This window comes from Schistocerca nitens, chromosome 7 (assembly GCF_023898315.1).
Source record: "Schistocerca nitens isolate TAMUIC-IGC-003100 chromosome 7, iqSchNite1.1, whole genome shotgun sequence".
Taxonomy (NCBI): Eukaryota; Metazoa; Arthropoda; class Insecta; order Orthoptera; family Acrididae; genus Schistocerca; species Schistocerca nitens.
In genome coordinates, this window is record NC_064620.1 from 96773320 (window position 1) to 96785684 (window position 12365).

General features: G+C 38.2%; 1 long non-coding RNA gene across 1 annotated transcript in view; it reads right to left on the bottom strand.

Annotated features, from left to right (window-relative positions):
- Positions 1-12365, bottom strand: part of LOC126195228 (uncharacterized) — an 80814-nt gene that overhangs the window by 10292 nt on the left and 58157 nt on the right. The window contains exon 2 of the long non-coding RNA XR_007538562.1: positions 8662-8804. This is a non-coding gene — a long non-coding RNA (uncharacterized LOC126195228). The remainder of the gene's footprint in view (positions 1-8661; positions 8805-12365) is intronic.

Below are 12365 nucleotides of genomic sequence, written 5' to 3' on the forward strand. Positions count from 1 at the left end.
TTGTGGCTGATATAATGCAGCCAAGTTTACATGGGACGCAATTGTGCAGTGTGCATGCAGCCAAATTGTAGCGAACCAACCAGCTGTCTGCCCAGTATTTTGTATGTGACCAGCCTACACCCACTGAACAGTTGCAGTCCAAGTTGTATGCAATTACATAGGACAATGCAATGCTTGACAGGCAGTGTGCAACAATCCATTTATGTGGTTCCAGCCACGAATTTTATTTTTACATTTCCTTATTTGTTGCTGTTGTTTTCACAAAGGATCTTTCTATTATCATAGACTTCAATATAGAGAAATTTGTTATAGAGAGAGGCCTGCTTTGTGGGACTTGTTATTTGAGGAATATGCAGATAAAAAACTGGAAGCTTCAGATTCTTTATTGTCGTTGACCACATACAGTAGAACAGGCTTTTCCAGTGATAGCAAGTTGCAGTTGCAATCAAAGTATTAATATTAATATTCATATTACATGTAAAAATCAAGTATCTTGTATACAGGTATTATCTCAAATATTAATATGAGCGTTGACCATATCATAAAACTCCTTTATGTTGTAACATTGATTTTTTCTTAACCAATTATATAATTTGAATTTGAGCTTTTTAAATGGCAAGGATTGAGCAGTGAGAGGAAACTTGTTAAAATTTTTGAGGGCACTATTTCTAGTGTTGTGTTCGTGATTGTCCCTGGTAACACATTCTCTATTTTTGTTCTTGAGAAAGAGGCTGACTCATAGATGTACAGGTTCACCAGTGTTAGTATCCCAAGCCTGGTAAGAAGAGGATGGTGGTACTCTTCAGGACCAGCCTAGCATATTACACAGACAATTTCTTTCTTTATTTCTCTCCTTGCTTTTTTTAAAAATGTTACTTAAATGAGGAGAATGTCCTCATATGAGTAGGCCATATGATATATCTGACTGAAACAGCGTGAAATATGTCATATGGAGATAGTTATTGCTCACCGTGTCTTTCAGTTTCAACATGAGGGTGGCACTTGTCAAATCTTTTTATAGACTAGGTTGATATGTTCTTCTCAAGTAATTTTGGCATCAGTGTGTATTCCTAAGAGTTTGAAATGTTTATTATCTACATTCATAGACAGTCCTAGCATATGCTTTTGGTTTATGTCTGAATTACAAACGAGTTTATTGATTGCAAACAAATTTAATGAAGAGTCAAGAGTTTCCTGTATAATCTTATCAAGAGCTGGGATGTCGTGATGTGAAGTAAGTAAAGTTGTATCATCAGCACTGTGATACACAATGGTGCATGTATCAATATAACAGAGGGAAACATTCCATGTGGGAAAAATATATCTAAAAACAAAGATGATGTAACTTACCAAACGAAAGCGCTGGCAGGTCGATAGACACACAAACAAACACAAACACACACACAAAATTCAAGCTTTCGCAACAAACTGTTGCCTCATCAGGAAAGAGGGAAGGAGAGGGAAAGACGAAAGGATGTGGGTTTTAAGGGAGACGGTAAGGAGTCATTCCAATCCCGGGAGCGGAAAGACTTACCTTAGGGGGAAAAAAGGACGGGTATACACTCGCACACACACACATCCACGGAAGGATATGTGTGTGTGTGCGAGTGTATACCTGTCCTTTTTTCCCCCTAAGGTAAGTCTTTCCGCTCCCGGGATTGGAATGACTCCTTACCCCTTACCCTTAAAACCCACATCCTTTCGTCTTTCCCTCTCCTTCCCTCTTTCCTGATGAGGCAACAGTTTGTTGCGAAAGCTTGAATTTTGTGTGTGTGTTTGTGTTTGTTTGTGTGTCTATCGACCTGCCAGCGCTTTCGTTCGGTAAGTCACATCATCTTTGTTTTTAGATATATTTTTCCCACAATGGTGCATGTCATTGACAGCCACAATGAAAAAGAAGCGGCCAAGGACAGAGCCCTGTGGAACACCTGTACCAATTTCTATTAAGGGAGAGTATCTATTTCTTATTGAGGTAAACTTTCTTCTATAGTTTAGGTGGGAAGAAATTATTGCTAATGTAGATTTTTGTATACCATAATATTCTAATTTTGTTAGCAGTACATTGAAAGGAATGCAATTGAATGCTGGACTTAGATCACATAATGCAAGTGACACTGTTGTCTTATTCTCAAAAGCTGTTAAAGTCTGATCAGCAATTTCCAGAACAACTGCAGTGGTATTTTACCCAGTTGAGATCTGTACTGAGTGTTCCTAAGGTCGTGGTTTACAAAATAATTTCTTAACTGAATGTACATTAGAGATTCAAATATTTGTGAGAATATCAGCACAATAGAAACTGGTCAGTAGTTTTTGCAGGAGTTGTTTATCACTCTTTCTGAAAATGGGAATAACTTTCAAGATTTTGAGTTAATCCAGAAAAACTCCATATTCTAAAAATTTATTAATGATAAAATTCAGTGGCTTACTTATCAAGTGAACTACTTGTTTAACAACATAATTAGACACACAATAGTAGACCATATTTTTGGGATTAGATAATTTGAAACCAGTTTTACAGAATTCTTTATAAATTGGCAAAGTCTGATATCAATATAAAAGGTTATCACAACAAAGTAAATCCCTGGTGGCCTCAATCAAAACTGTGAACATATTCAAATTTTTTTAAAAGTGTCTGTGAAGGATATATAAAATGCAGTCTTAGCATTAATAAACAAAAACTCTGTAGGTTGGGACAGAATATCCACTATTGTTATTAAAGCAGCACGCAACATAATTACAAACCTGCTACCACAAATAATGAATCAATGCTTTGAAGAGGCTGCTTCCCAGAAGTATTTAAATATGCTGAAGTTAAACCACTTTTCAAAACAGAAACAAAAGAAGTCTTGGGAAATTGTCACCTTATCACAATTCTCCCAGTCATAGCTAAAAGATTAGAAAAAGTTGCTGTTAACCAAATCCAAAACTTTATTGCAAAGTATTCTGTTGTCCTAAACAATCAATTTAGTTTTCAACAAGAGAAAAAACTCCTCAGATGCAGAAAACAGTTTCGTTGAGAAAATAAGTACATCATTAGACAACAGCAAAGGTTTTGATTCCATAAAACATGCACTGCTTGTTTACAAAATTGAGAAGTACGGCATTAGGGGCATTGCCTTGCAATGGCTTAAATCCTACTTATCAGACAGAAAGCAGAGCGTTAGCATTTCTGTAAATGGAGCAAATTATTGTTCTGACTGGAAACCAATAGCTCAGGATGATCCACAAGGCTCCCTACTAGGCCAAGTCTTGTTTTTCTTCTGTGTTAATGACATACCATTAAATATCAGCTCTTCATCAGTTCTATTTGCAGTTCATACTTCTGTGTTATTTGAAAATCAGGATTCAGAAAAAATTCCTGAATCTCTGACCAGCTCTTAAAAATTTTGTTTCAGCTAAACAGGTTGACTCTAAACATATTTAAGACTCACAGATGCAGTTCCAAACTAAACATTAAAAATTTGATCAGATTAAAATTATTCACAACAACCAAGATATGTAAGAAGTTGACTCAGTCAAATTCTTAGGATTAAAATACTTTGAATCCATTATTAGGTATGGTATTGATTTTTGGAGTAACTCAACAAGCATAGTGCTTGTACTAAAAATACAGAAAAAATTGTTAAAATTATGTGCACTGTAAATCATCTACCCATTGCCTCAAACTGTATGCCCAGGGTACAAAAATTTGTAATAAATTAAAAGGGAACAAGTTAGTGAAGATTAATTTAGATTCACTTAAAAGAAAGCTATAAGAGGGACTGACACTGAAATGGTATTACTCAGGGAATGAATTCTTGCAGGTTAAACTGGGAATTTAAACTGGATGCAATGTGTTATATATATCTCAGTAAATATCTTTTTAGTGTCAAATTGTTATTTATTAGTATAGTAATCATTGTAACTGTATTGTAAATCTTTGACTTGCCCTTGTATGCAAACCAAGTGGACTGCATGCCATGAGTTGAATAAACAACAGTTGCACAAAAGACAGAATGTGAGAGAAAATGACTAAGACATTTGGTGGCAGGGAACAAACAATGCTACAGGAACCTAACACATAAGCTATTTTAGCTTTATTTCAGTTTAATTAATGCAACAATTATATATGATGTACTGTATATAATCCAAATGTCATGACAGAGCATCTTCATCTACAGGGTAATCTGTAAATCTTGTCGCATCCTTATGAGAATCAAATCCAAATATTAAACTAGTGTCTTCAGTGAAGTATATTTGGAAAGGAAAGCACATTTATGACAAATGCACATGTACACAGTGAGCAGAACTGACGTCTTGAAGGAAAGTGCTGCTGTTTATACATGCACTGAATATTCCATTATACACATACATTACAGAAAGTATAAATGCTAAATAGCAAATAACTGCTGGTGATCAGGTTTCTCTGAAAACATGCACCATGTCAGGCAGTGATTGTAATGGCTATGCCCACTGCATGAAGTGCAGCCCACAGCATTGTTCTCTCGTTTGGAGAAACAGCAACCTGTTGTTTCAGAAGTTTTCATTGGGGCTGACTATAGCACTCTAATCTAGATCTTGTCGATGTTCCTCTATATGACAACACTGGCAGTTCCTCACATTCTAGTCACTGTGGAGGTAGTCTCTCCCATTGAAACTGTGTGTTATTGGACCACGTCTTCAGTTTCCCTGAACAAGAAGCCCCCATCATTAATATGCACCTCAGGACTATAATAAGGTTTCATATTGGGGATATGGGCAGAGTCTCTGCACTTTTGTCTTTTTGATGAAGAATCATAGTACTGAAATTTGACTGTGACTTCTGATTAGTGACAAAGGACACATTATGGGCTAAAGTAGCACTTTAATGACTTTTCTGATGGTCCCACTTTCTGAAAAGTCATAAAAGTCCATACCGAGTCTCCTGGGCTGTATCTCACTGGCCAGTACTTGGTGTTCTAGTGCTGACAGTCCTTCTGCTGGGCATCCAGGGTCTGTATGCAAGCCAAAGTCTAGCTTCTTCAGTCCTGATGATGAGGTTTTACATAGGCATCTTGAGTACTGCCCAGTTAAAATGGGACTAGTATTTCTATTGCCATTTTGGGCTTCCAGAAATAATGATGTGAAGCTTGTAGCGTCTTGCTTCGCTGAGTTATATGCGACTATCACAAGGGCGGTAATGTATCCCACTATCTCTGTTTGACATCAACATTGAGAAAATATCTGCTAACATCTTATTAAAGCATTCAGTGAGGCCATTTGTCTGTGGGTAGTAGCCAGTTGTCATCCTGTTGATTATGTTGCAATGTGAATTTTTTCATAATCAGAGATCATCATGCAGGGAGCTTCAAAATGATGTCTTCTACAAGAAACTTGGTATATTCTAGAGCTTTGGATTCAGCACACCTTTGGTAACAGCATAGCAACTGAGGCAGTAAGTATAGACTATTATCCACTGAGTCCCATTTGTTGGCTCTGAGAACATGCCCAAGGGTTGATTCCAATCTGACGGAGTGGTACTGTTGCAGCAAGAATTAGTACCAGATGTCACGGAGGTAATTGTGACCTGTGCTTCCACCGCTGATGTTCCTTACGATGGCTCACATAGTGTGTAACAGATCAGTAGAGACCTGGTCAGTGATACCCTTTGTCTGATTCTGTCATAATTGCCAAATAAATAAGGCTGTATTTTGTTGATAACCCAAACAACTGCAAGTTCATCTAGCATTTGGAGAGTACTCTGGCAGCATAAGCTATCAGCTTTTCAGTTCCAAATTTGTAGTAGACCTGCACCCATCTAATAATGCCTAGGTCTCAGCAGATGCTCTGTCTTGACATTCTTGTCATAAAATGCTGGTACTGGAGAACATATTAGCTCCTCCTCAAGGATAAGTAAAATTCTTTTCTGCACCTCATCCCAGAGAAGCTTGACATTTCCCTGCAGTAGTTCTTGAAAGGGACATGCCTTGGCACAGAAACCTTTATGAATTGCCAGTAGTACAAGTGCATTCCAAGAAATATTCTCACATCACGAATCTGTGAGTTATCAGAAAATTTATGACTGCTCTTATTTTCTCTGGATCAGGACGGACTTCATCATCCTTCACGTGGTGCCCCAAGTTTTTTATTTCTTTGGTGCTGAAAAGGCACTTTTTTTGATTCGGTCAGAGGCCTGTAGTTGGAACACACTTCAGTGTGGTTGTCAATTGGCTTACATGTTCTTCAAACATCTTTGAAAAAATGATGATGTCATCCAGATAGCAAAACATTGAAGATGTCAAAGAATGTTGTCCATAATACTCTCAATGGTGGCTGGAACATTATGTAGTCCCAACGGCATAGCTTTGAATTCTTAGAGGCCATAAGGTCTTATGAATGCAGCCTCCTCAACTTCAGTTTGTCAGTAGCCTCTCTGCAGGTCCACAGTTGAGAAATACTTTGCTCCTTTCAAGTAGTCTAGGGTGTCATCAATGCACGACAACGGATAGACAGCTTTCTTCATGATTTTGTTCTGTCACTGGTAGTCTACGTAGAAATGTTATATGCTGTCATTCTTCTCAAGGGCTGCAGGAGCAGACCAAGGACTCTCTGAAGGTTCAGTGACATCACCTTGCAGCAGCCTCTCTACTTCCTCCCAAATAATGTGTCACTCTTCTGGTGACACACTATACAAGTGCTGAATAATTGTCAATTGGTCCCCAGTGTTGATACCAATGTTTTACCATGGGCTGCTTGGTCTGTCTTTTCTCCACTCCCTGTTCCTTGCTGAGACCGGATCTTACTGGCACTTTGACAGTATTCCTCTCTGGCACTGTCTGTATTGGTAGTTCAGCTGTCCTTACACATGTACCAATAGGTATGAGTTGTTGCTACTTGTGACTGTTCTCCGTGACCACCTGAAGTGCTTATGATCTTCACTAGTACAGGGTGACACACGAGAGATGGACGGTTTTTAATGAAATAACACTCAGCCAACTTTAAAACTAATGCATGTTTATTTACACAAAATCAAAGCTCATTATTTGCCATTTTATTTAACAAAGTTATTTGTGGAAAACAATGTTGTCAAGGTGACATCCATCATTTTGAATGCAGGACTCAATTCTCTTCACCTCCATCACACTGACTAAAATCTCTGCAGGGATGGCAGCAATTTCTTGAATGATTGCATTCTTCAACTCATCCAAATTTCGTGGTTTGTGGTTATAGACACAGTTATTAAGGTATCCCCACAGAAAAAAGTCACATACTGACAAGTCAGGAGACCTGGAAGGCCAAGGAACATTGCCAAAATGTGAGATAATCTGGCCAGGAAACATGCGTCTAAGAACTGTCATTGAAGTGTTTGCGGTGTGCGATGTTGCCCCATCCTGCTGGAACCAAACGCATTTTAAAGGGATTCATCGTCTTCTTAGTTCTGGTTTCAAGAATGTTTCAAGCATATGAATGTTCTCTTCAAAAAAATTAGGTTCAATAATGTCAACAGAGACAAGAGCACACCAGACTGTTACTTTTTCTGAGTGTATAGGATGCTGGTGGATAAGGTGTGGATGCTCTGGAGCCCAGTAACGTAGGTTTTGCTTATTCACGGCCCCATTTAAATGAAAATGAGCTTCATTGCTCATCAATAAAATTTCATTTTCATTTGATCCCGAAATCACCTGCATTTTGTAAGCGAAGTCTTCTCATACAGCAAAATCAGTTTCCTTAAGTAGTTGGACAATGAGCATTTTGTAGGGATGGAATTTTAATTTTTTATGCAAAATTTAGCTAACCGATTCACGATTGATTCATAACTCACAAGCATGATGTCTAGCTGACCGTCTTGAGCTTCTGACTGCCGCTTGCCTTACCCTTTCAACATTTTCTGGTGTTGTTACTCTGTATCTCAGGCCAGGATGCTTCTTATCCAGTATGTTTCCAGTTGATCTAAAGTTTTCCACCCATTTGAGGATTGTGTTATGGCTCGGAACAGCTCCATGTCGACAGACATTCAACCACACACGAAACAGTCGCTGCGTAGCAATAATAGACTCACCACTTTTCACGAAAATGCCATAGACAAACACTTGACGTTGCAAGTCCCACTGCTCCATAGTGAGTGAGTAAATGAAATGGCGTATTGTGTGGATCAGAACTGTCCCCACCACGACCACCTCCCACCACCGCGCCCTCAGTACTACGCAGTTCAAAACCGTCCATCTCCCATGTGTCACCCTGTATGTAGTGTTCCTTTGTGAGCCCGAGTAGATTTTTGCAATCAACAAAAGTTTCACAGTTTAACTAAGTATCTAGACTGATGACTAAAACTGGTCTTGTTGATGATGGCATGGTAACAATCCTTCAACAGCAAATAACCAGCCAGAGCATTTTTGTTATGTGTGCTTGTTGGAATAGCTTTGTTAGTCTTAAGCTCTGACTTCACAGTCTGTGACTGCTTGTGATGCTTGCAAGAAATTCTATCCAAGAACAGCAGTACAATTCTGCTAAAATGACAAATTCAGTGGGCTGCTTTCTGTAATTGACAGCTATTCTTGCTGCACATATTCCTGTCAGTTGAACATATTTCCCATTTGTGACATTCAGCACAATTGTTTTTGTAACATAGACTGTAGTCTTCTTTAGCTACTGGTTGTTAGCATTCTACATTATAGAAAAAGAATCACCAGAGTTGACTAGTACCTGGAGAGGATGGTTCTTGATAAGATTTCCTGACATCCTCTAACTGTTGCCACTGAGGGTTTTCATCTGTGATGGCCTCATCTCCATGGTTGGTCACCGTGCTTAGTCTTCCTGAAGTCAGCAGCTAGGTGAGTAGCTCGTACCTGTGAATGGTAACAGGAAACAAGTATCAAATGTTGGGGAACAGGGCTTTGTCCCATGGGTTAAGTATAATCATCTGCAGTTGACTGATATGAATAGAATGTCTTGTAGTATAGTAGTCATTGAACACTTGTCTTCTTTCTCTGTCATAGCGAACAACGTGTCCACAATGAAAAGATACCCAGTGTCTCCACCAAACAATGTCAAATCTGAAACATGGTTGTCGGTGAAGTACAGCACTTAGCACTGAAAGAACATTTATTATAAACACCAATGAACAGAGAGAACAGAACACCAACATACAGATAGAACAGAACTGACTCCTGGATGGAGAGTGCTACTATTTTTACAAAATCAAATAGTCCAGAATATACAAACATAATAAACTTCAAGAACATTTTGGAGATGATAAATACTAAATAATAATTATTGGTGGTTGGGTTTGTTGACTGGAAGCAAACCAGCCAGTGACACTAACAAATACATAACACTGCATGCAGCATAGCTCATGGCAATATGTTTTTGTTCTGTGAGTTCTAACAAGCCTCTGCATATTCATTGTGCATATCTTCATGACTTGGAGGATATCTGTACAATGTATCTAGAAATTGGTCTACCTTCATTGATTTGTACTTAGGCATGTGGAATACAGCACCCCTTCATGGTGTCTGTAACAAAATCAATGTCTACATTTAGAGTCCTGTGAAAAATTGTCCACCTAATTTCCACAGTCCTGAACATACATCATACAGAATGTCTTGCTTGACAGAGATGATAATTGAATATTTTGTTTTCCATATCAGGTAGTAGACTGATGTAAGGACACAGAAATCTGTGTGACTGTGGAAATGCATTGTTAATAACAAACTCATTATACAATATATTGCCCTTTGTTCGTATGTGAAATATGTTTGTCTTCAGGAATATTCATTTTATTAGACAGTATTCCCTAATAGAACACTGTTCCACAAATGAATAGCACATTTTACTAAATGACTCTATGTCTATAGTGACAGTTTATGACTCTATATCTACAGTGACATTTTTATAGTTTGCATTACAGACAGTCATTAATATGTTAGAGTAGTATTCCTTATAGTCAACATATTGACTGTCATGAGGTGGCCAGTGACCCCAGCAAACAGCTCTGCTATGGCTGGTGGCAGCCTCATAATTGTTGACATGTTAAAGAACATTCATGCATTGTTTGCTAGTTTCACTAGTCACACACTGTTTCCATCAAATGCAGTGAGACAGTTTGAGAAATTGGCCTTAGTTTCAAAATCTTTTCCTACTACTTGCAGCCAATCATCTTTTATTAGTTCTGACAAACATTTATGTTTTTCTTTACTAAACAACCTTTCTTACAGTTTGTAACAATAAATGAGAAGGAAAGTTGCTACTCACCACGTAGCGGACATGCTGAGTCGCAGATAGACACAACAAAAAGACTCTCACAATTAAAGCTTTCGCCCGTTAGAGCCTTCATCAACAATAGGTGACAGACAGACACACACACACACACACACACACACACACACACATACACATACACACACACACACACACACAAACACAACTTACACACACGACTGCAGTCTCAGGCAACTGAAACCATACTGTTTGATGGTTGTTACTCCCAGTCCAAAAGCATGATGCAAATCAAAAAACATACACTAGACTCTCGCTAATCCACCCATTCCTGGCACATATGGGTGCCGGATTAGTGGAAGTGCTGGATTATTGAGTGTCTGAAATTTATTTTATTCATTTATTTTGTTTTTTATTTATTTTGAAAACATATGGGATATAGTGTACTGTACTTTATTAAACCGAAGGATACAATTTTAAAACATATAGGATATACTTTATTAAATCCAAAAATACATTAATTTTCAAAGAAAACTTAGTCCTTGAGTGTGTACTGTACATAATTATACATTTGTATCACTATGAAACATGTCCCTAATTTTTAACTGTCGCATTAATGACATGCAAGCATTACATCGGTACTGAATGTATCTGGTTGGTACATAATGTACTCCAGGAAGATGCTCGGCAGCTTCAGCACCAGCAGTGTGAGACATCTTCATGCTCTCTCCTCCTGTGTCCTCTTCTTCATCACTTTCATCATTACTTTCTTGTATGCTTTTGATTGTTTCTTCATCTGTTAAAGTTTGGTCCATATCACAGTTTTCCTCATTCAGCCACTTAGTAACATCTTCATCATCAGTTTCTTCTCCTCTTGGAAGGTTGTGGAACATGTCAGTGTACAAAGTAATTGATAATTCCAAACTGACTGGCTCATCACTGTCACTCACTACTGGATCCAACTTGGCATCAATGGATGGCCACAATTTTCTCCAGCTCTTGATAATGGTGGTGCTCTCCACTTTATCCCATGCTTTGGTTGCTTGGAAAACATCACATATGTTAATTGCTTTCCACGCCTTCAGCATAGACTCGATAGAGTCGTTTTCACTTTTGTTCAGCTAGGAGATGAGAAGTGATGTCAATAATGACATGTAATTGATTCCAGAATTCCCTGGTCCATGGGCTGAATTAGGGCTCTCACAATGGGTGGGAGAAAGAGTGCTTGTACATTGTATACCATTGGACTCTAGAGAAACACCTGAAAGATGACTGGGAGCATTGTCAATTATAAGGATAGCTTTCAATGGTCGCTTTTTATTCTTTAGTAGCTCTTTTCTCACTGCTGGTACAAACATTTCATGGAACCACCAGGAGAATATTTGTCTGTCCATCCACACTTTCTTCTGAGCGCAGTATGCACTCAGAGAGTATTTATGTCAGTGTGTCGATAACAATGTGGATGTTGGGATTTTCCAGTCACCATAAGCAGTGGTTTATGACCTCCACTTTCATTACAACATGCCATTAATGTTACATGCTGTTCTTGGCAGCTAATGTTTTTGAAAGAAGCATCTTGTAAAAGAGTCCTGTTTCATTAGCATTATACAAGACATCAGTAGTTAAATCTTCTTCCTCTATTATCTTCTGTATCTTGCTTACAAACTCATCAGCATCCTTATCGTTAGCTGAGCAACTTTCCCCAGTGATTGTCAACTGCCAAATGCCATGTCGTTTTTTCCAGTTTGGTAGCCAACCTTCGCTCGCTGCAAACAAGTTACTACCACCAATTTGTTTGTTAGATGCAGCTGCCTTTCCCTTTATAATCGGGCCACTGACCAGAATTCCTTTTCTGCGTTGTCATATGAACCATCTATAAACAGCTATGTCCAGTTCTTCATTCTCGCTCTTTTGCATAACCTTCCATTTCCCCAACTCACTATCCATTTATGTTGAGTACTGTCAAATAACCTCTTCTTTCATTTTGATGTCATAAATAGTTGCTCGTCAAACAATGAACTCAGTAGCAATGGCTTTCTGTGAAGAACCTCGATTTAACTTATCTAAAATTTTGAGTTTCTGCTTGAGGTCTAACGTAATGTGTTTTCTTTTAGAAGACATGATTCTGAACTGAAAAGAAAGCTACAATTTCATATGCAGTGTATAAAGCATTGTTTACCTAAGCATTGTTG